The 24,704-nt window shown below is 44.2% G+C and overlaps 1 long non-coding RNA gene across 2 annotated transcripts; it reads left to right on the plus strand.

The window, feature by feature from the left end:
- Positions 1-10,907: 10,907 nt before the first annotated feature.
- Positions 10,908-23,411, plus strand: LOC140630974 (uncharacterized). Of its 2 annotated transcripts, none has more exons than XR_012028637.1 (5): positions 10,908-11,118; positions 18,333-18,441; positions 19,157-19,282; positions 21,328-21,375; positions 23,206-23,411. It is a non-coding gene; the product is annotated as an uncharacterized lncRNA (long non-coding RNA). The 2 variants fall into 2 exon arrangements; XR_012028638.1 differs by having other exon boundaries at positions 18,338-18,441.
- Positions 23,412-24,704: the final 1,293 nt, after the last annotated feature.

The following is a 24,704-nucleotide window of genomic DNA, read 5'->3' on the forward strand; positions in this document are numbered from 1 at the left end:
TCTTTGTAATAAACCATTTCTTGGAACACAAAAGGTTAGGGGGACTTTTTAACCACTGTTTCCAGGAGCACAGAGCTCAGGTACAAGCAAGACTGTTACCACAATCCTGGCTGATAAGAAGGGAACATGTTTATAGACCTCTGCTACTGCCAGGCATTCTTACCTACATTATCTCCATTAGATCCCACAAGGTAGATTATTAATATTACCACCATGTTTCAGGGAGGTGCAGTGCAGAGCAGAGATAGACATTTTCAAGGTATTTTACCAAGAAATGGAGCTGGAGCTGAGGCCTGAACCCTGGTTTCTTAGGTTCTGAACGTGTACCTGTTCCTTTGCAAAATGCTGCCTCTCCACATGGCCTCAGTGACTTCCCTAATGCCACGAACCTGGTTTGTGCTTAAGACACGAGCACACTTATTTGACACATAAGTGATCCATATGTATTTGTGGACTTTTTCACAATAATTATGTTACATCAATATCTAACGGAATATGAAAATGGGGATCAATTACAATCTCAATTTTCTAGCCTGAGATTTTCCTCTATAATTTCTACGCAGTCATCAGCACTTCCCCTGGTTTACAGGCCTGTCTTTGAATGCAAAAGGACTGCATTAGCACAGCCATCAACCCTGTCCGCCTCCAGCATTGCAATCAATGCTGCTGTAATCTTTCTTTACCAAAATAACAATTCTTCTTAAAGAGGAAAAAAAGAGATGAAAATCTGACATCTTTTTTTTTGTACGTTTTCAGATTCCCTATCAGATAACCCCCCAAAACAACAACAACAAAAAATGAAGATGAAGTATTTTATACGATATCAGGATGGAATCTTAAAACAGGACTTGTTTGGGTTCTGAAAAAGTCATAGCCCTGAGAAGGCTCTGGTCACGCCAGATAACAATATTCAAGGGGAACCTTCCTGCTGGAAGATGAGACGGCAGCGTTTAAGCTTCTTGAAACTAGGATGCTCCAGATATGTATTGAAAGGGCCCCAGCTTCTGTCCATCCTGCAGGTGGTGCTGGTCCTTCCAGTGCCTCAGAGCTAGGGGCTAGTGCCTGCGTGCTGCTTTCTTCATCCTAATCCTACTCTGTTCCCCAGAGACTCCCTAGGGTTGATAACTGCCTAGGGTTGATACCTGACCACTCCTGTTTACAAAGGCTTGCTCTTCCAGCCTCTTTAGGCGCACCACACCCTAACATCTTGGGCTTGTATTGGGATGTTAGATGTATTGTATTGGGTATTGTATTGGATGTATTGTATTGGATGTATTGTATTGGGATGTTAGAGCCCAAACCCAGAGCCTCTCAGGGTGATGGCCTGCTGTGGTCATTGCTATAGCTCAGATTCCAGACGTGGACAGTCATGGGTTTTGTTCTGGCTTTTCCCAATGGAATCTCGATGAGCAACTTGGTTAAAGTGTTACAGCTCTCTGTGCCTTAGTGTCCTCATCTGTTAGGAGGAGGTGATAACACCCATCTCATTGGATTGTTGTGAGGATTAAAAGAGATAATGTAACCGAGTAGGTAGCCTCAAAGAAGCACTTAGTAAATGCTGGTTAATGGTGAGGGTGATACTAAACCACATATACTAATGTGAGATCATGGGAAAGGAGAAGCAATCTGCCAGACTCTTCTCCCCTTTCTTGCAGGAACAGATGGTCTCATAATGGGCATCCAGATCTTCTTCTCCCTCAGTGCTCAGTTTGGGCTGTAGTGTCATATGCTTCCCCTGCTCACCTCCCAGACCTGCTATTGGCCAGGAAGCACTCAACTTATATTTTAGCTAAACTCTCCTTTGTGTAGGGTCTTGCTGCTTTATTTTAGGGAACAGCAAGGCATAGAGGGAAAATACACAACTTCAGTGAAAACCTAGGTGGATTCAGATCCTTGCTCTGTTACTTCCTGTCTGTAAGGCTCTAGGCACAGATTGGGAAAGATGCTTAATCTCCAGGCCTCAGTTTTCTATTTGGGGAAAATAGGAACAATAGTGACAGTTATGGTGAGTATTAATTAAGCAAGATAAGAGGTACACAGTGCCTGGCATATTACTAGTAAGAGCTCAGTCAATGAAGATACTTTTTTGAAAGGATTATGATAAAAAGTCACTTCAGTTTTCTTGTTCCCCTGTGTGCAGAGAATAGTTAAGAGTGGTGTGTAGGATATAAGGTAGGAAATGGGGAAAAGCCCTGAAGCAACCTGTTACTGAGGCTCACAAAGGCGTGGAAGAGGAGGGCTATGGGAAAAGGTTTTGGCTTCAGCTGGGGGTCTCCGGTCCCACCATGTGTCCCTGGGGTTGATCTTGAGGCAGCTGCTGTCTTGATGTGGGGGTTTTGGTTGTGTGCATTCACACCCTGACAGGACTCACTTTCCAAGATCCTGCCCTGCAGCCTTCAGCTCTGCTTTGCACCTGATCCCTGCTCAGACCTTTCCAAAGGGCTTAGAGTCATTCATGCAACAGCACATTTTAATTCGTGCTTGGAAGTGAGTGGTGGGCCTTGGAGCTCCTGACACCTGCCACTTTCAGGGAGGCAGTTAGAGGCCTGCAGGGAACAAGTGTGGATGCTGGCTTATTACTTTTCCTGTTTCAGGCAGGCAGGCAGTTACATTTATTAAGTGTCTATAGTGTGGAAAGTACTGCATCAGGTGCTGGGGGTGGTCGTGGTGGTAGATATAAAATGCGCCCAGTCTCCTTTGCAGAAGAACTTACAGACCATCAGGAAGTTAGGACACACACCCAAAAAAACATAACTGAATTCATGTTGCTGAGTATATTTTTATGAACTATGTCTCTAGAGGGAAGGGGAAGCTGAGCCAAGGCTGGGGCTAGTGGTGCTGTTTAGAGTTGGATGAGGCTTATCAGGGAAGGCTTTCCAGGGAAAATTAAATTGAGCAGGGTTTGGAGCCACGCAGGAAGGAGCCTAGGGTGGAGAGGAGGAGCCTAGGGTGTAGTAGAACAAAGGTGTAGTAGAATTTGTAGGACTGATGATAAACCCATTGGTGTGGCAGGCAATACAGGGTGATGTCTGTTGAATCATTTTAGGATGATGGGGGACAGGGCTGTAGGCAGCTGTGAGGGCAAGTTTAATGATAGACACATAGAGCGTTCATGGACATCTGGCAGAGGCAAACCTTTATAGGGGCTTGAGATCAAGTATCCTCTGCATATTGTAGGTTTGTTGTGTGTGTGTGTGTTGGTTTGGTTGGTGACTAACTTAGGACTCTGCAAGTGACAGAAGCCAAAGTGAGGTACCTCAAAACAAAGTCTTGTAGGGCTAAGAGACTATCAAAGCTTTTTACATGGTCAGCCCGGTTTTTACTCAGATTACATCTTTCTTTGAGGGTCGACTACGGACACTGATGGGAATAATAGTAGAGATGAAGCTACTAGTCCCTCCCTATCCCCCATCCCCCCAAAACCTCAACCCTTCCATCCCCATCGGGGTGGAGCTTCAGGAAGGATCTAGAACCAGGGACAGGCAGCCACTATGCTCTGTGTCTGTGTCACTCAGTAGCACCTCCTTTTCACCTTAGACCACAGGGTAGGCAGCAGGAGACTAGAGCAGACTGAATTAGAATTTCCTTATCGCTAATACTACATATTGGGAAGAAACAACGTGATTGTCCTGACAAGGGAGGTGGCTGTTCCTAATCCAGTGACTCCTTCCCAAGAGGGGAGTGTGGCCACAGCACTCCTGCTGGTCTGCCCACATGGTGGGATGGGTGAGGAGAGGGACCCTGTGGATAGGCAAACAGCCCAAAGAGTATGGAGGAAAATGGTTATGAGGGAAGGCGAAAGGGGTTGGGCTTCTCTCCTGGCCTTTGCCCACGGTGCTGTGGGGAGGCAGGGGCAGACCACAACTGTGAGCTTGGGCATGTGTCCCTCCTGCCTAAGCCTTTGTTTCCTGGTCCTCCACAGGAAGGGTTGGGTTGACTAATCCTTCCCAGTTCCAAAGCGCATCCCTCCTGACCATGTACGAGATGATGAGGGCCCAATGTGGGGTGAGGGCAGTGGGAATGAGTGATATGAGAAAAATATCACAGGAAAAACTGGCAGGAGTTGGTGCAGGACTGGCTGTGGGGTGTGAAGCAACAGGAGGGTTCAGAATGATCTGGAAGCTGGGGGGATGATGGTGTTCCTCATGGTGATAAGAATAACAGGAAAGGGGGGCCATCTACAGAAAGATGAAGAGTCCAGCCTTAGGTGGGAGGGAGTGTCCAGTCTGAGAGACCCAGAGATAACCAGGGATGGCTGCTCACCACAAGCCATGTGGTCAGAGTTACACATGTGGGTCTGAGAGCCATTTTCATAGGTGTGGTGTATCTGCAACTAGGCTGGGCCTGGGCTGAGTTGTGCCAAATGCAGAGCTGTTGCCCCCATGTGAGGGCCCTGGCCACATCTGAGAACAGTGGGCATGGGCGTCCAAGGCAAGATGTTTAGAAAGGAGAAGCAGCTGAGGTGGAAAAGGTAGCCCAGTTTTGAAAAAATGAACTGGACAAGGAAGGTAAGAAAGAAAAAAACAGGGTAGTAGCTAGAGGGACAGATGGATCAGTGGATTCAAGAGAACTCTCTCCATCCCCCTGTCTCGCTCCTTTCCTTTCACTCTTTCCCTCTGCTCTAAACTAAATAGTCATGTCCTTCTAACATTCGTTCACTCGTGTGTTGAAATCCTGACCCCCAGTGTGATGGTGTTAGGAGGTGGAGGTGAATGGTAATGGGGAGCTGGTACAGCTTCACAAGTGGCCTTAATGCTCTTATCAGGAAGACCCCAGAGAGCTCTGTTGCTGGTCTCCTCTGCCATGCACCCTTGTTGATCCTGACAGTCCAGTGGGGGAAGTTTAGGGAGTGGTGGGCCATTCAAGTGAAGGATGTTTTCTCACAGCCCTCGGCTTCAGCTCACTGCCACTGGGAGGCTGAGCAACGTCTAGGAGACTCAGAGGATGTCTCACTCTTGGTGACTTATTTTCTTCTTTCTAGGCGCTGGCCACCAGGTGTCTCCATGGAGGCTGTGGGCAGTGTCTGGGAGTGTTTGGGGGAACAGGAGCTCCTGAGAGCAGAGCTCCTTGTTGCCTGTACCACGTCCCCGAGTTCTGTGCCAGGCCAGCTTGTAGTCTTCATGGGTCCTTCTAGAGCCTGTCCCTGGGTGCCGCCCCATCAGGAGCAAAGAACCACCTTGGCTTCTAAACCTGCTGCATTTCAAGGTGTGCAGGCCACAAGGGTAGGGCCCTCAGGTGTTTGGGGGCCAGAGTCTTTAAACTCCTGCCCCTAGAATGGCTAAGCAGTGCTGGTTGTTCCCATGGCCCATCACCTCATGACTCTTAATTTTCCATGTAACCAAACTCTCCAAAGAGTTGCCGGGAGCCTTCCAGAGGCTGTGGTGTCTCCCAAGAACTCGCAGGAACATTCTGTTCATCTTGCATCTTGTTGCACCCCTTCTCCCCTGATGTTTCTCAAGCAGTGGTTTTAAAAATACAGGACCTCCTCTGGCTTGTGGTTCCCTTCTAAAACACCTCTGCCTTGAACAGAGCCAGGCTCCAGGTCTCCCCCTCTTCACTGGCAGCACTGCCACAGGCAGCTGCTAATGAGGCGCCTTTCCTGCTGTGAAGGCGTCCCAGGGCTCCACTGCCGCCTTCACTCTCCTGTCCCCGAGGGGCTGGGAGAGGATTTAAGTTCCCCAGATCAGACTTGTCCCTTGGATCCATCTACCCTTCAGGTCCCCTCAGGAATGGGCTCCTGATGGAGGCTGGAGTGGATTCTGCACCGGAGTCCTGGGGCAGCTCATAGGCCGCAGCATCTGGCAGACATCTGCCCATGGCAAGGTGAACACTCCTGCCAGCCAGACCCCCGGGCTTGTTGCTGGCCCATGTTCGAGACAGACTGGCTTGTGGTTGGCCTGAGTGCTCTGTGGCTCCTTCTCAGCCTGGCCATGCTCTGGAGATGGCAAGAGGGCAGCTGGCTCTGAGGTGACCTGAGTCCCTGTGGGGTTTTGCCTCCCTGCAGTAAGAGCCAGGGCATTCGCAGGAGGAGGCAGGCCCTTGAGAAGGCCGGCCTGAGCCCAGCTCCCAGGGAGCCTGCACCACTGAGTGGGAAGTGAGAGCCGTGTACCCTCCAGCACCGGGCACCTTCCTTTTCGCTCACAGATACAGGGACTTTTTAGAAACAACCATGTTCCTGCCGCTCCTGCATGTTGACCTACTCACAGGATTGATTTTCTAATGAAATCCTCCTACTGCATGATTTAAGTTCATTTATATAAATTATACAGTGATTTATTTAATGACCTACTTGGAGCACTATAAATTCTACAGCATCCATGCAATTTATTATTTAAACCCCAGATAAATCCTGCAAGATGAGGAGACAGAGTTGTGCGTAAAGACCATGGGACTGGGTCAAATTGCCTTGTGGGAGTCCAAAGTGGGCTTTGTTTCGAGCATGGAAAACACACAAATACGCTAACACATCAGCTCTTGTGTATGTGTGTGTGTGTGTGTGTGGGGGGGCTGTGTACCAGCAACCTTCATTTCTTTGCTCAAACCCCCCATGGGATTCCCTGTTGCTCCACTGTGGACTATAGAATGACCCGTGCGTAAGCTGGCTGTGCTGTCAGAAGGGGCCTGTGGGCTCTGCATGGTCAGGGACTGCGGACTCAGTACTTTGACATTTCTGAGCTTCCAGAAAGGAGCCATGCTTCATGCAGCAGTGAAAGAACAGGCCCTCAGGCTCTTGTCTGAGCCCTAGCACCTTTGCTTAAAAAATATCCTCTCTTGGGTGAAACTACCCACCTCTTCGTCTTCCTCAGGGGGTTACTTCCTTCTCTGTATTCCCCTCCAGGCAGCAGGGGGAAAAGGGAGCCTCTGGCTGTTTGTAGGGAGGGCTCTTCTCCTGCCCTCCACAGGTCTGGAAACAGAATGCGTATGACCTGGACGTACAATGTTCAGTAGAACCGTGAATGTGGCAGGGACATCATGCAGTCGCTCATTCACTCACTCCTTCATCCAGATCTTCCTGAATTCCAGGGTGTGTGTGTGTGTGTGTGTGTGTGTGTGTGTGAGAGAGAGAGAGAGAGAGGGAGAGAGAGAAAGAGAGAGAGAGGTGCTATGCATACTGGTTAAGGCAACCTTGAAGTCATCAGAGCTGGAGTGGAGTCGTCTTAGAATCCACTCCCCCAGCACAGAGTGAGGCGGCCTAAAGAAAGTTTTATTTTAATTTTTTAATTTTTAATTTTTTATTGGTGTTCAATTTGCCAACACTGTTATAGAATAACACCCAGTGCTCATCTCATCAAGTGCCCCCCTCAGTGCCTGTCACCCAGTCACCCTCACCCCCTGCCCACCTCCCTCTCCACCACCCCCTGTTCGTTTCCCAGAGTTAGGAGTCTCTCATGTTCTGTCTCCCTCTCTGATATTTCCAACTCATTTTTTCTCCTTTCCCCTTTATTCCCTTTCACTATTTTTTATATTCCCCAAATGAATGAGACCATATAATATCTGTCCTTCTCCGATTGACTTATTTCACTCAGCATGATACCCTCCAGTTCCATCCACATCAAAGCAAATGATGGGTATTTGTCGTTTCTAATGGCTGAGGAATATTCCATTGTATACATAGACCACATCTTCTTTATCCATTCATCTAAAGAAAGTTTTAACCCTCCTGCTGGACTCTTGGTTTTCGTCAGCTGTAAAATGAGAATAATAGTACCTATTATCAGAGGTCATTATAGAGAAATAAGTGAGATAATGCATATAAATCATGGAGAATAGGGCTTGGCAAATAACAAATGTTCAAAAATGTTAGATATCATTTGGCATGAGTTTTACCCTCTCAAATCAAAATATGGAAGATTTGCAAAACTTGTATATAAATAATGATGACATAAGATAGAAGAATATATGTACCATTAAGAAAGGTATAGATGGAGTGCTAAGGTAAGCTTTTCTTTTTTATCATTTGAATATTTCCTAATAAGTAAATAATACACACGGTGCAAATTCAAAAGGCACAAAAATAAATACAACAAAACGTAATTCTCTCTCCGACAGCTGTCCCCAGCCACACAGATTCCCTCCCTGGATGCAGCTACTATTGGTAGTCTCTTCTGTATCCTGCCAGAAAGTCTTTGCACATTGAACATATGTGTCTTTGTGCTCCTTCTCTTCTCACAAATAGCACACCACCGCTGTTCTGGACAGCTTTCTTTTTTCATTTAGCAACATATGTTGGAGACCACTCCATGTACTGGTTCATGTAGACCTGTCCTGTACCATTGTCTTCTGTGAGAGGACATTGCAGAGCTAACCAGCTCTACAGTGGTTGACTGTTAGGCTGTTTCCACTATTTTGCTATTACAAAAAAAAAAAAAAGCCATGATAAATACTGTTTCTTGTTAAAATATTTCTCCAGATTAAATAACTAGATGTAGAATTGTTGGGACAAGGAGTATATGTACTTGTAATTTTTATAGCTGTTGCCAAATCATGCTTCATAGAGCTTACACCATCTTCACTGCCACGAGCAATGGATGAGAGTCCTGCTTTGCACAATAAGCCATCAGTGTGATACCAGACTTTCAGCCTTGGAGACTGAATATCTTTTCATCTTTAGGAGCTATTCATGTTCTTTTAAATGGACTATCTACTCATTTTCTTTTTTTATTGAGCAGCTGATTTTTTTTTTCTCATTGATTTGAGGGAGTTCTTTGTATATTAAGGAAATTAGCCCATTGTCATAGTAAGTCAACAAGAGTGCCCTGGCCCCACTCTGGCTTTCTATGTATGTTATTTCCCCACAGGGTGAGAAATCTGTAGCATTAAGGGAAAGCTTCCCCTTCTAGACCTTTTGATGTGTACATGGGACTCTGGGATTTCCTGCTCAAACAGCCCCAAGCTCATTACCAGTCCTCTTTTCCAGAGGTCTGTCTTTAGAGAGTGGGGCTGTGCTGCTGGTGTACAAGCCCCTGGGCTCAAGGGTGTGTGTGTGTGTGCGCACATGTGTGCATGCATACGTGCACAGAGTGTGGACACGCAGGCTGAGTTGTTCACGAGCATGACTGGGAGGCCCCTTGCAGTGTGAGATAGATCCAGGAGTGGGAAGAAGAGTGGGAGCCTGGGTTAGCTCTTCCTATTGGCACATTATGGTGTGAAACTCTGAGGACTTCAAGAGTTCTTAAAGTCCAACCTGGCCTTCCAGGTCATTTTGAAGGCATATTTGTCAGGGAAGGGGAACAAAACATATTCTATTTAGCAGTTTATTAGCTTGATTTATAACTGCTGAAAAATATGACATATGCTATGTGGGCCTCCATTTGTAATCTTGTCCTGAGCCCTGCAAATGTCAGGGCAGGGCCTGAGCACATATCCCGGAGTGAGCAGGAGCCACACTGGCATTTATCTACATATTATTTTGGCATGAAACCTTAGGCCTCTGGTTTGTTATGAATTTCAGGGCTTGAAGGAGGTACAAGAAAGTCAACCTCACTCTGGGCAGTTGATGTCTTATTACCCCCATTTTATAGATGGGAAGCTGAGGCCCAGTGAGGCCCAGTGACTTGCCCTATGTTGGTCTGCACCTTTCCCCTTCCAGGCCCCGTGATACCTCCACTGAGTGTTTTTGTGAAAACTGCTTAAACATCCAGGTTTTCATTTTGTAATCAAATCAGATAGTGACAAATTCTCAAGCAAGAGTGAATAAATATAGTTCCAAATAGAAGGATCAGACCAGATTTCACACCAGACTGGAACTGTCTGTCTTCAAGATGCAGCCTCCTGACTGCATATTTCATAACAGAGGATCCTTGCCTTTCATTTTCTCCCGTGTGATCATCTGGAAGCGCGTGCACCAGATAGCTGGAATGACGCCACGGAAAATATTTATATTGGTGTGGAGTTGTTTGCATCTTAGCCTGTGCGCTACTCTAATAGCACCATGGCAAACATGACATTTCCCCAAGTAATTATAGAAGCCAGCAGACTAAAAGAGGGGATTGGCTGTTCATTGACATGGGAAGCACAGCCTCACAGACGGGGGGTTCTGGAATCATGGCAGTGTGGCTTTTTAACCCAATTTGTGTGCCTTCTGTTAATGAGCAGAGGCTCTGCAGAGAGCTGAGCACTAGCCTCAGGACTGGGCAGCACCCCCAGGTGAGAGACTCTCCCAGCTTCACCAGGTAAATCAAGAGCAGTGTATTGCTCATCCCCTGTGCTGAATGAAGTCTGGAGGCCTCTCTCTCTCTTTCTCTCTCTCTGTGTAGGGCAGAGAAGGGGGCTCTCAGCAGGTGTTGCCCTCCTGCCCAGGAAATCAGTCACTGGTCAGTGCCATAGACCAGAACTTCTACAACTTCTGAAGTTCCCTGCTGCTCCAAAACGTCAAGGGACAATGTCCATGAGGACACTGCAATGTGGGAGATGAAGACAGCTTCAGACCAGGGCTGACCAGGGGACATCTTGACCCGTCTATGCTGCCTGCTGGTTTACCACTTCCAGTGTCATTTAGGGTAGAGATGGTCTCTGCTAAGGAACTCCCCAGGGGGGTGTGAGGTTAGATTTCTCTCAACGCCCTCTTAGTCTTGTGCCTAAGAGGAGAAACTGCATCACATTTGAATCCAGTTAGCTTTCATGGTGGTGTGGTGGAAAGCATGCAGAGTCCAGAGTCACACACCTGGTTTGAGCCTGGCTCTCCTTCCATTAACCTGTTGGCCTCATCAGCCAATCATTTAACTTCTCTGAGCCTTGAGTTTCTTCTCTGTGAAAGGAAATAACTGAGCCTGGGTGGCTCAGTGGTTGACCATCTACCTTTAGCTCAGGGTGTGATACCAGGGTCCTGGGATCAAGTCCACATCAGGCTTTCCACAGGGAGCCTGCTTCTCCCTCTGCCTATGTCTCTCTCAGGCCCTTTACCGCTGATTCAGCCCCATGGTTACTATGGTGACCAGCCATACATGGACTCCACCCAACTGCCATCCAGTCACCATGCTAGTTCTTGGGGCTCCAGGAAAGGAGACAAGGGGGTGCATGATCATGAGGTCCACTGGTCTTACCACATTCCCCATCATCCAGAAGCAATAGTCTGAAAGCCTGGCAAAATTAACAAAGATACCAGCTCAGTGACAACATGTAAGAGGGCTAGGGGACTGTCATCTGGAAAGTGAGATATGCCCTAAACCAATATCCTATATGGTACCATGTCCCCAATAACCATGATGGAGTCTGGGAACCCAAAAATGGACAGAACACTTGCCTCTCTCCCCTACTTGCTGAATCTGTGCTCTGTCTACAAACTAGGCTCTACCAAGTTAGGGTTCCACTGAACTGGACGCTGAGGTCATAACTAAGTCACCTGGAACTCCCTGTGCCAGCTGAAAAACAGACCACGACAGGTGTTACTTTACTGGGACTGGTAACCTTCATTTCCAGAAGGACCTAAGTGGTTGCCAGACAATGGACACAGAGAGGATTACTGCCGTAACCCAGGGGTTTCACTGAGGCTTTTTTTGGTGCTTGAAACCCAATAAAAACTTACCACAACCATTAGGGGATTTGTATCCATGTTAACGTGGAGAAGCCTACTAGGCACCAACTAGGCAAGCAACCTAGGACTTTTAGCTGAAGAGGAGAGAAATCTAGAAGGAGGGGGCTGGGGTGAGGAGTATCAATTATACCCTCAAACCTTAAAGTGGCAGAGGTAGGCACTGTAGATTCTTTCAGTTATCCTTTTTTCAGAGAGAGTGGCAGGTTACAGCCTTGATGGAGAATTTGTGAATACTAGAATTTGTATTTCTACCTCAGGAAAAAAGTGAGGGTATCTTAAAAACAAAAACAAAAACAAACCCCCACACCACAAAGACTTGTATTCTAGTGTGGGGGCTGGATATGATGGGAGAGCTTTAGCAGAGCTGAGCAATGCCAGTCAGAACTGTCTCGAAACCTCCCATGAGACCCTCAGATCCTGTTGCCCCCCCCCATCTCAAGGCCCTTGCTCACTTGCTCCACATGAGTGGTTGACTCTGTGAATCCTGCCAACCAGCACCCAGCCAGCTCAAGTAAGCACCATACCACGGCGTGCAGCATGATTTGGTTTCAGTGGCGGCCTCAGGAGGACCATGTCGTGCAAACTATGTAACTCCTCAGGGCAAAACTGGGTGAAAGGGAAGGAGAGAAAAGTGCCCCCTCTCTGCCCGTCTGTTCCTTTGAAAAAATGTCCTGAGATTCAGCAGCTTGTCCCTGAAATGGGGTCACAAAACTGAGCAATTTTTGGTGCTTCCTACCAAGCAGTGGCCAGCCCTTGTGTTTCATCTTCCACCTTTCCTGCCTGGCACCCTCTTTGTTCCTTGCTCCCACTCCTGGTTTTCTCTGGCCAATAAGATGTTAGCAGACTTGTGTCTCAGGCTCTGCTTTCTAGGGATCCTAATCAAGGTTACCTTTAAGGGAAAAGACCATGGTTTATCCTTGTTCACACAATATCTTGCCTGGTGGTTTACACAGGTGAGAACTAAATATTTAATGCTGGGAGAAACCTACCTAGAGAGGAGGAAATGAACAACTGACAAGGATGTGGGGATAGTCCCACTTTGCAGGGTTTGTGAGGAACTTCAACACTGCTAGTTATAGGACTGACAGGAGAAAATGATGCTAGGAAGCTGTTGTGCTGCCTGGCTTTGCTTTAACACAATCTTAACAAATAAGTATCTAATATTCACCAGCCTTGAAACCACATGGGCAGTTATTTCCCAAATTCTATACTCATGGTAATGGGGTAATTTTTCCTCAGCCTGGGTCTAGTCACCTGGAAAACACCTTGGCCAGTTTAAGCAGTGGCCTACCAGCCAATGGCAACAGCAAAACTCTCATCGGGAACATGATTTTTCCCTTACTTCAAGTTCCCAGCACTAACTGAAGATGATACCCCTCAGGTGAACTGCCTTCTTAGGCCCTATTTTAAAACACATCAGACGAGCACCAGACCCCTGACTTCTTTATGCCAAGGCCTGATTCCATAGGGTCTACAAAATGTCCACTGCCTTTGTGGCCTCAGACTTTCATGCTGACCCCAGACTTGCAGGCCGACCAAGCTACATCCTCAGCAGCAGCAGGGGCAAACAGGCCAGGTTCAGTGGCAGCTGCTGTTCCTCTTCCCCACCCTTCCCCAGCCTGCACAGCACTAGAAGCCAGGCTGATAAGAAATTTCCAAGAAAGAGCAGCCACTATGACCCTGGTTCTTGTTCTTATCCTGCCCTTTGCCAGAAGGCTTCTGCCTAAAACTAAGGTTCCAGAGGTGTTTCATATCAGAGGCAGGCATCCAGGAAAAAGCAAGATTATGTAACAAAGGCTCTTGTCCACAGGACAGAAAAAAAAATAGCAAAACAACTAATATGTATTGGGTTTAATGTGTTTCACACCCTGTGTTAAGTGATTTCCATTTATTATTTCACTTAATCCTAATCTAAGGTGTAGATACCAGTATTATCTCAAGTTTAAAATGAGACTTTGTTTTTTTACAGTTTTATGTTTTTGTACGTATTTGCCCATATTTTTTAATTCAGTATTTTTTATTAATTATTTTCTATTGGATTTCAATTTGCCAACATATAGCATAACACCCAGTGCTCATCCCATCAAGTGCCCCCCTTAGTGCCCATCACTCAGTCACCCCAACCCCTCACCGACCTCCCCTTCCACTACCCCTTGTTCATTTCCCCGAGTTAGGAGTCTCTCATGTTCTGCCTCCCTCTCTGATATTTCCCACTCATTTTCTCTCCTTTCCCCTTTAATCCCTTTCACTATTTTTTATATTCCCCAAATGAATGAGACCATATCATGTTTGTCCTTCTCCGATTGACTTACTTTACTCAGCATAATACCCTCCAGGTCCATCCACGTCGAAGCAAATGGTGGGTATTTGTCATTTCTAATGGCTGAGGAATATTCTGTTGTATACATAGACCACATCTTCTTTATCCACTCATCTTTTGATGGACGCTGAGGCTCCTTCCACAGTTTGGCTATTGTGGACATTGCTGCTAGAAACATCAGGGTGCAGGTGTCCCGGCGTTTCACTGCATCTTTATCTTTGGTGTAAATCCCCAGCAGTGCAATTGCTGGGTCGTAGGGTAGCTCTATTTTTAACTCTTTGAGGAACCTCCACACAGCTTTCCAGAGTGGCTGCACCAGTTCACATTCCCATAAACAGTGCAAGAGGTTTCCCCTTTCTGCACATCCTCTCCAGCATTTGTTGTTTCCTGTCTTGTTAATCCTCCCCATTCTCAGTGGTGTGAGGTGGTATCTCATTGTGGTTTTGATTTGTATTTCCCTGATGGCAAGTGATGTGGGGCATTTTCTCATGTGCTTGTTGGCCATGTCTATGTCTTCCTCTGTGAGATTTATGTTCATGTCTTTTGCCCATTTCATGATTGGATTGTTTGTTTCTTTGGTGTTGAGTTTAATAAGTTCTTTATAGATCTTGGAAACTAGCCCTTTATCTGATGTCATTTGCAAATATCTTCTCCCATTTTGTAGGTTGTCTTTTAGTTTTGTTGACTGTTTCTTTTGCTGTACAGAAGCTTTCTTTAAGATTTTATTTATTTATTCATGACAGAGAGAGAGAAAGAGGCAGAGACACAGGCAGAGGGAGAAGCAGGCTCCATGCAGGAAGCCTGATGTGGGACTTGATCCTGACACTCCAGGATCATGCCCCAGGCTGAAGGCAGTACTAAACTGCTGGGCCACTGGGGCTGCCCTGTGCAGAAGCCTTTTATCTTGATTAAGTCCATGGACTTTCTTCAGAGAGTTGGAACAAGTCATCTTAAGATTTGTGTGGAATCAGAAAAGACCCCCAAATAGCCAGGGGAATATTAAAATAGAAAACCATAGCTGGCTGTAATCATCAAAACAGTGTGGTACTGGCACAAAAACAGACACATAGATCAATGGATCAGAATAGAGAATCCAGAAGTGATGCCCTTAACTCTATGGTCAACTAATATTCGACAAAGCAGGAAAGACTATCCACTGGAAAAAAGACAGTCTCTTCAATAAGTAGTGCTGGGAAAATTGGACATCCACATGCAGAAGAATGAAACTAGACCATTCTCTTATACCATACACAAAGATAAACTTAAAATGGATGAAAGATCTAAATCTGAGACAAGAATCCATCAAAATCCTAGAGGAGAACACAGGCAACATCCTTTTTGAACTTGGCCACAGCAACTTCTTGCAAGATACATCTATGAAGGCAAAGGAAACAAAAGCAAAAATGAATTATTGGGACTTAAGATAAATTCAGTATTTTATCCAAATTTATTTAAATTCAATTTGACAACATAGAGCATAACATCCAGTGCTCATCCCATCACGTGCCCTCCTTAATGCTCATCACCCAGTTACTCTATCCCCACTTCCCCTCTCACCCCTTCCACCTCCCCTTCAGCAACTCTGTTTCCCAGAGTCAAGAGTTTCTTATGGTTTATCTTCTCTAACTTTTCCCCATTCAGTTTCCCCTCCTTCCCTTATGGTCCCTTTCACTATTTCTTATATTCCATATATGAGTGAAATCGTATGATCATGGTCTTTCTCCAACTGACTTATTTTACTCAGCATAATACCCTCTAGTTCCATCCATATTGATTTAAATAGCAAGTATTCATCCTTCCTGATGGCTGAGTAACATTTCATTGTGTATACACACACGCACACCACATCTTTATCCATTCATTTGTCGAAGGATATTGTGGCTCCTTCCACAGTTTGGCTATTGTGGACATTGCTGCTGTGAACATTGGTGTGCAGTTGTCCCATCCTTTCACTACATCTGAATCTTTGGGGTAAATACCCAGTAGTGCAATTGCTGGGTCTTAGGGTAACTCTAGCTAGGTTCCTCAAAACTTTTAACTCCTTGAGGAACCTCCATACTGTTTTTCTTTTTTTTTTTTTTCCATACTGTTTTCCTAGAGTGGTTGCACCAGCTTGCGTTCCCACCAACAATGTAAGAGGGTTCCCCTTTCTCCACATCCTCTCCAACCTTTGCTGCTTCCTGTCTTGTTAATTTTAGCCATTCTCACTGGTATAAAGTGATTTGTATTTCCCTGATGGGAAGTTATGTGGAGCATTTTTTCATGTGCCTGTTGGCCATGTGTAGGTCTTCTTTGGAGAAATGTCTGTTCATGTCTTCTGCCCATCTCTTAACTGGATTATTTGTTTTTTTGGGCGTTGAGTTTGATAAGTTCTTTATAGATCTTAGATACTAGCCGTTTATCTGACATGTTATTTGCAAATATCTTCTAAGATGAGAAGAAGTTTGAAACCTTATCCAATCCACAAAATTGGAGGAAGTATAGGCAAATCACAGATCTGGTAAGAAACTTTGTATCTAAAATACATAAACTTATTACAACTCAGTCAAAAAGACAATTCAATTTTAAAATGGGCAAAGGATCTGAATAGGAATTTTTCCAGAGAATATACACAAATGTCCAATATGCATATGAAAAGATGCTCAATGTCATTAGTCATCAAGGAAATGCAAAGTAAAACCAAATGAGATACCACTCCGTACTCACTAGGATGAGTATAATAAAGTCAGACAAGTGTTGGCAATGATATAGAAAAAGTAGAGCTCTCAGATATCACTGGTAGAAGTGTGAAATGATGCAGCTGCTTTGGAGAACAGTCTGGTAGTTCAACAAGACAGACTTACCCTATGACCCTGCAATTCCACTCCTAGATGTACACCCAAGAGAAATAAAATCCTATGTCCTCATAAAAGCTTCTACTCGAATATTCATAGCAGCATTGTTGATAATAGTCAAAAAGTAAAAACAATCCAAATGTCCTCAAACTGATGAATGGATCAAAACTTGCCTCATGTCACACATCCTCTCCTGAGTTAATGAAAATTAGACAGGACCTTTGATTTCAAATCAAGACTAGTACAATGCAGAAGTGAACAGAAGTTGGTGGGAGGAAAGAAGCATAAGCTCATAAGGCAATGGGTAATATGGTTCTGCTGAAACATAAGGGCATTCTCCCAACATTTCCATTAATTCATAGGGGAAATCTTCAAGGATCTAAGATGAAAATCCTAATAGCAATATAGTCTCCAGGTGGAAGTCCTCTTCACTGAGCAGGAAAGCAGCAAGCCTGGGGAAGAAGGACACTAAACATGAAAACATGTAACTCAGTCTGACCTGCAGGTACACTATGTGTACCTTTCAAGGGGTGTCTAGGTTTCCTGTAACCCCAGGGCCTGATCCCCTGCAAATACTCCACAAGCCCTTGATGCCTCTAATTGAATTCTGTCTGTGCAGGAGCTGAAGAGTCTCTTGGGAAACCCATGCCCAGCACAGTCCCAGCACCTAAAGCACTTTGCACATAATGAACATACAATAACTATTTGTGCAAAGGATGGATGGTTGAGTGAATAAGTACCTTTTAGCCTAGAGAACAAGCTACTATGTATTTGTGAGACATATCAGAGTGAGAAAAATAAAGTACCAAGTTTAACTCTTACGGGGAAAAGATAAACTAAATTGATCATGATTTGGCCCCAAAGTCATCTCATCCACCGTCACTACAACCAATGAAGCAAGACATATAGAATTTGGGACATAGGTTTTAAAGAATCCAAAAAAAAAAAAAAAAAAAAAAAAGAATCCCCAATCTTTGACTGATATTTTGGTAAATGGTAACACAAATTTCTAGCTAGAAGACACCTTAGAGATCGATCCCTAAGCTATTGAAAAAGCAGCCTAGAAGAACTGTCATTTTGTGGGAGTGTGTCAACTGGCTGTGTAATTTCCCAAGGATAAGTTGAGCCCAGGCAGGGAGTTCATGCATTGACAGCAGGGCCTATAATAACGAAAGTTTAGGAAATTGACACCATGTCTATTGTGCAATATCTGAACTGATTACTGGTTCTGGATAATTCACTGCCCCCCAAAAGTGTGACTATATGACTATGGTTTTGCTGGAAGGCATTACAAAGGAAAAAAGAAACCTTTCCAAAATGGCCAGATTTGTAGATTTCACACACGTTTGTCAAGAAGAAGGGACAGCTGGAGACATAGACCTAGCCCCTTCCCTAGAACCACCCCTAGAGAAACATTCCCAGGCCAGAACTTCAGAAACCTATTCACCTGACAGCAAGCACCTGAATGATAAGGACAAAACTGTTCCCCAAGGAGAACTGCGTCCTTGAACAGAGCAGTGGGGCGAGCTAATTTCTAATAATGAAGCTGTAAGCTACAGTATTTGCTACAAAACAGGCTTATTCATGAAGAGTAAATATGTCAACCAATTCAAGAGGCATGCTAAATCTCCATTGTTTTCTGAAGTTCAGGTTTCCTGGCTCTATAAAATGTGATGCACGCCTTCAATGTGTGCAGCAGAATCTGTGAGATTGCAGAATGCCACATTAAACTCAGAGCTCCTGGGCTAATGAGGGTAAGTCCATTTTGCAGTAATGAATTGTTAGTAATAGCCCATCATGGAACAGATGTCTCATCCGTCACTGTACTGAGAATCCCACGCTCCAGAGTACTTAGATAACATGGGGAGGCAGCACAGCCTGGAGAGGAATCCTCCTCTCCGGACTCCTGAGTGGAGCCAACCCCATGAATAGAATCAGTGGGTACCTACACAGTATGACTGGAGGCCCCCTAAACACTCTCTAACTCAAAATATATCTCCATTCACCTGCCACAGGGCTTAAAATATCCTCTCTTGAATTGTGTCCTATTAAAATGTAAATATGTCACCTGGAAGAAGTAACACATTGAATTAGCATCCATTATCACTCATTTTCACATTAGGGACAGCTGGGCCCTCAGGGAATGGAAGGAGGACAGGTAGACCAGCAGGTCTCAGGTTGGAGGGGAAGGACCAGGGTGTGCCCACGGTGTACTCACCAGCCTAGCAAATTCTTGCTCATCCCATCCTACTGATGCTGCGTGTTTCCTAAATATGTTTCCCCAATGTCCAGAGCAACTCAAAGGAGGGGCTGTAATTTATTTATCTTTGCAAATTCCCTGAACTTGGAGCATAAATATATAGAAAATCTATAATCAAGCACCTCTCCAACAAATGTTTGTTGAATAAATGAATTTTATCTTCACAATCACCTAAGGAAATCAGAGGAGAAATTATTACTTTTTTATAGGCCAAGAAGGTCTCATGGAGACCCACTTACCCAAGACCATGGAATTGAGGAGGTACAAGCTCTTCATACACAAAAAGGTAGACAAAGCATGTGCCCTTTGTCTAAGGAGAAGAGTACCTATGAGAGGTAAGAGTGGAATAGATTAGGGCCAAATTTGGGGTGCCTCTGACCATCAACCTGAGAGTTTGGGATGCTAATCTGGGATGCTCTGCAAGTTTGTTTAGTGATTGGGAACACACTAAGCAAAAGAATACAGTTAAGTGTGCAAAGTAATACTTTTAGAAAGATATTGGCATAGAGGAAATTAGGATGGGTTGGAGGATCAAGAAATTAAAGGCTAGTTAAGGGATAATTTGTGTGTCACAGCTGAGATAGCAGCAGTGGAAACAGAGAGAGGCTATACATTTGAGAGACTTTATGAGGAACAAATAGAGCAGTTTACTGACTGATGAATGAGGAGTAGCTAAGGGACAAGGAGGAATGAGGGACATCAATTAGGTTTCAAATCCACTTTAAGTGAATGACAGCAAATGGACAGCAACAGGAAATCTGGGTGGGAAATCTTGGCCAAAAGTCTGCTTTTGGCCAAGAATGGCAAATTTCACTACAACCAGGCTGAATGAGGTGGCAATGGTATTCCATTCCCAAGGCAGTTAGAAATTTGTGTAAAAATCTCAAAGAGATTTAGTGGAAGCCATGAGATTAGATGCGATCTCTGAGAAAGGGTAAAAAATGAGTCAAAGTTAGAATATCCCAAGGTGAAGGAGACAGCATTGGATAGTGTAGTGACAATTGAAGCCAAATAAGAGTGTTTTAGAAAGGTAGAAGTGACAGTGCCAGATGCTGCCGAAAGGTCAAGGAAAATGAGGAGAAACAGCTATTGGATTTCAAGAATAGGCTATCTCTGGTTATCTTTAAGAGAACAATTGCAAAGTATGAAAAAGGGCAGGGAAATTTAAATGGTGTAGGAGCAGTCAGGAGAGGAAGCAATGGGGAGGGAAGAAAATTTTATCCTCTGTATCAGGGCCAAGGTTTGTTTATTTGTCCCTTTCAGTACAGGGAGAGCTGAGCCTGTGTTTTATGTGAAAAGGAAGGAGCCAGCACAGAGACTGACATACGACAGAGAGAAAGGGAAGACACTAGATGAGGCACGACAGAACAGCATCAGGAAGGGAGGGGCTGGGAATACCAGGGGGCGGCTGGGCAGAGGCTGCGTGGGAGGAGGACACCACACACAAAAGCATGAAGGAAGAGAAAGAAGTCAGCATGGAGGCAAGTCCAAGAGATCATTTTAATGAAAAAAAATAAAAAATAAATAAGTTCCCAGGGTCCAGTCTGGTAAAAAAGAAAGCAGGCTCCCCAGGGTACAGGACTGGCAAAGGACTAGACTGAGATGTTGCCAAGATTTGCCCAAAGCAGGAAAGGAGCAAAATCACATCTAAAGTTAGAATCTCATCTATATACTGGTGACAGTCCAAATAATGAAGTCTGCACCTAGAATTTCAAGGTCATTGAACACCAGTGCCAGAGAGGCCCTGAAATATCATCTGACCCACCTCTCTCACTTCATCAACTAAGGAAATAAGTCCCAGAGGTGCAGTAAATTAACCGAGATCACACAGCTAGTTAAAGCTAAAACTGAACCAGAATTAAGACTCTTCTTAGCTCCTGGTCAAGTATAATTCCCACCAAACAGCAACTTGTGTGCTGGGTTACCTGGGATAATCCCAGGCATAGAATTATTCTTTCCAATGGTGATTTTATTAAATATATAGCAAAATAAGATTTCATTTTGGTAACTCCAAATGGCTTTTTGTAATAGAAATTTGAAAAACAATCAGGGAAAGCAAACCATTTGTCAGAAAATATCTCCCAATCTTTGGTTCTGCAAGTATAGTCACTGCAGTTACACAGCAAAGTTATTTATGAGCTTGACTGTGGAGTCCGAGTGGCCTGGCTGTGAATCCAGGTAACACTTGTGTGACACTGAGTAAGACACTTGACCTCTGCTGAGGGAAGGCCCTTGACCCTCCCAGAATGGCAGAGCAATCAGAGGCACTATCATCATCACCCTTAGCATGGGAGAAAAGTAGTGGGTGAAACCCAGAGAGGGAAGCAGGCAAAGATGCAACTAATAACATTTTCCCTCTGGAATAATCCCTGTGTTTCAGCCAAAGATGATTTGGAGGCTTTCTGAGAGGGAAACCTGAAGAGAAAAGGTAATTACTTTTATCTCCCACACTTGAATTTCAAGGTGGTGTCCTTTCAAAATAAAAAAGACACTCGAGGGGTGGAAGGGAGGCAGCAGGGAGAGAAGTGAAGGATGGAGAACGATCATTCGTGCTGAAGCCTGTGACATTTCACCAAAGTGACTCTCTTTGGGAGCAGCTGGCACAAATGTCATTCAGCTAAGACAGGAGGAAGCAAGAGAGAGTGGTGGGCTCCACAGGAAATAGCATGATCCTCTCCTCCTCCTCACCAACATCCTCTCCCTGCGCATCCTCATTCTCAGGAGAAGTCAGGATCAGGCACTTAGCTGAGGTCACCCACCTTTGTGGTGGCTGCAGATATATTGCAACTTTTAATGCAGCAAAACAGCACATATCCACCCCTAAGAGAGCTACCCCATCCATGAGACAACATCCAGAGACAACAAAGCTCTGAACCCCACCTCTCCTACATGGACCAGCAGACTAGGAAAGACACCACCATACAGCCACTTTCACCAGAGTATCCCAGGAGAAACGCAGACAGTGAGGACTACAGAGTAGGTATGAGTGTCCAGAACTGACAACCCCAGGGCTCTTCTAGTTGATAATCTGGTACAGGTAGGCAGGAGAGAAGGAAGGAGGTGGCAGAGTGGGGGTGGAGGAGGTGGAGAAGGGGAGGGAAAGAGAGAGAGAGAGATAAGCCAACAGGAGTTGATTCAGATTTACCACTTACCATGCAACCATGGCAAATTATTTAACCTCAGCCTCAGTGTCCTCATCTACAAAAGGATAATATAAGCTTAAGAGGATGTTAAAAAGAGGAGATGTGTATGTTACAAATGCTTAGCAGTGAACAGGTGTTCAAAAACAGTATTATATTACATAAATACATGAATTATTAAGAAAGCATCAAATTGGGCAGCCCGAGTGACTCAGTGGTTTAGCGCCACCTTTAGCCCAGGGCGTGATCCTGGAGACCCAGGATCGAGTCCCGCATCGGGCTCCCTGCATGGAGCCTGCTTCTCCCTCTGCCTGTGCTTCTCTTGCTCTGTGTGTCTCTCATGATTAAATAAATAAAATCTTAAAAAAAAAAAAAGAAAGCATCGAATTCATGCACACTGACAAAAAAGCACAGGTCCCTAGCCAAGGTCTCAGTCATCATGTGGGAGGATAGACATTCGTAATACTTAGAAATTAGCAATGAGACTGTTTGGGCTGCTGATGTTCCCAGATAGTTGCTGCTCATCTCCAGAGATTGAGACTTTCTGAGCTAATGGATTGTTCTGAGACCTGAAAGACCAGATCAACTGGCAAAACTCCATATTTAAAATCTCCTTTTTTTTATTTACTTGTAATAATGTATGATTTATGCCTCTGCGTACATTCCAAAAATATTTCTTCCAAGTAGGTACAATGCGAACTCTACTTGGTAGCATAATGTTTGGTACATGCTAAGTGCCCACTTAGTATTGAGTGGGTCCTTGATGGCCTTGTTAGGGTCAATGTGTTGTCCAAATGCTGATCTGGAAGGATCCTGGCCCCTATAGAAATTGGTGGTGTCCAATATAAGCCAAGGCCTTGTAACTACCATAGAAGGCTGGTTCCTATGATGACTCTAGCAGATAAATTCAAAGCAATAGCTCTAGCAAAGACTAAGCTCAGAACAAGTTTTCATCAAACATCAACAAAAGTAGTCATAAAAAGTCAGATGGCAAGAAAACTTATGAACAAGTTGGAAATTAGAGTTTTATCATTCTGCAAATACAGGTGATTGGTATACTTCTGTTTTAGGAGAAGAAAAATTGCTCAACAAACTAAAGCTTTCTCTTTCATTTTCAGAAAGCAGTCATATACTAAATCTCACCTGTCAGAGGCTCCCCATTTAGGTGGAATGGTGGAAAACACAAGGGCTCTGTCTCCCAGTGAAGAAAGATTTGAATCCTAGTACTAAGACTTTCTATAGACACTGAAGGCAGCTACTTAGCCCTCCTGGACCAGAGGTTTCCCATCTGTAAATGGAAATAAATGGCCAGAAGCCCCAAAGCTATGTTCACAATCCAAAGAGATTTAAATTAAGTGCTGAAAGGGAAAAACTACCAACCAATTAATTGTCTACCCGGGAATGCTATCATTCAGAATTAAAGGAGAGCTTAAGAGTTTTCAAGATAACCAAACCTAAAGAAGTTCTTTACCACTAAACCAGCCTTACCAGAAATATTAAAGGACTTCTCTAAGCCAAAACTAAAAGGCACTAACTAATAATAAGAAAACACACAAAAATTAAAATTGCACTATAAAAAATAAATAAAAGGTAGAGGATGAGCTACTTATAAAGCAAGTATGAAGGATAAAAGACAAATGTAGTAATTAAAAATACAATAATTAGTTCAGGTATACATAAAAAGATATAAAACGTCATCAAAAATAGAAATTGGTGGGGAGGATCCCTGTGTGGCTCAGTGGTTTAGTGCCTGCCTTCAGCCCAGGGTCTGATCCTGGAGTCCTGAGATCGAGTCCCATGTCGGGCTTCCTGTATGGAGCCTGCTTCTCCCTCTGCCTGTGTCTCTGCCTCTCTCTCTCTCTCTCTCTCTCTCTCTTACTCTCATGAATAAATAAATAAAAATTAAAAAAAAAAAGAAATTGGTGGGAATAAAGATATAAGGCTTTGGAAAGTATTCACAATAACTTACTATCAACTTTTAAAAGATTGTTACATACATAAGATTTTATAAGGGAACTCCATGGTAACCACAAAGAAAAAACTTGTGAATACACAAAGGAATTAGAGAAAAAAAATCTAAACATAATACTAAGGAAAACAATCAAACCACAAGGGAAGAGAGACAGAAGGAACAAAGAGGAACTACAGAAACCACCATAAAACAATTAACAAAATAGCAATAATTCATACTTATCAATAATTTCTTTAATTGTAAATTGACTAAATGCTCCAATCAAAAGAGTGTGGCTGAATGGACCAAAACATAAAAATAAAAATGGACAAGACCCTTCCACATGCTGCCTAGAAGAGACTTACTTCAAAACTAAAGACACTCACAGACTGAAAATCTGAAAATGGAAATGAAAAGAAGCTGGGACAGCAATACTTAGGCAAAACCGACTTTACAACAAAGACTGTTACAAAAGACAAAGAAGGGCATTACATAATGATAAAGATCAAGCAGACAAGACGGTACAACATTTTTAAATATTTATGTACTCAATATAAGAGCACGTAAATACATAAAACAAATATTAACGGAGATAAAGGGAGAAATAGCAACACAATGATAGTAGGAAACTTTAACACTACACTTACCTTAATAGATAGATCATCC

This window comes from Canis lupus, chromosome 3 (genome assembly GCF_048164855.1).
Source record: "Canis lupus baileyi chromosome 3, mCanLup2.hap1, whole genome shotgun sequence".
NCBI lineage: Eukaryota > Metazoa > Chordata > Mammalia > Carnivora > Canidae > Canis > Canis lupus.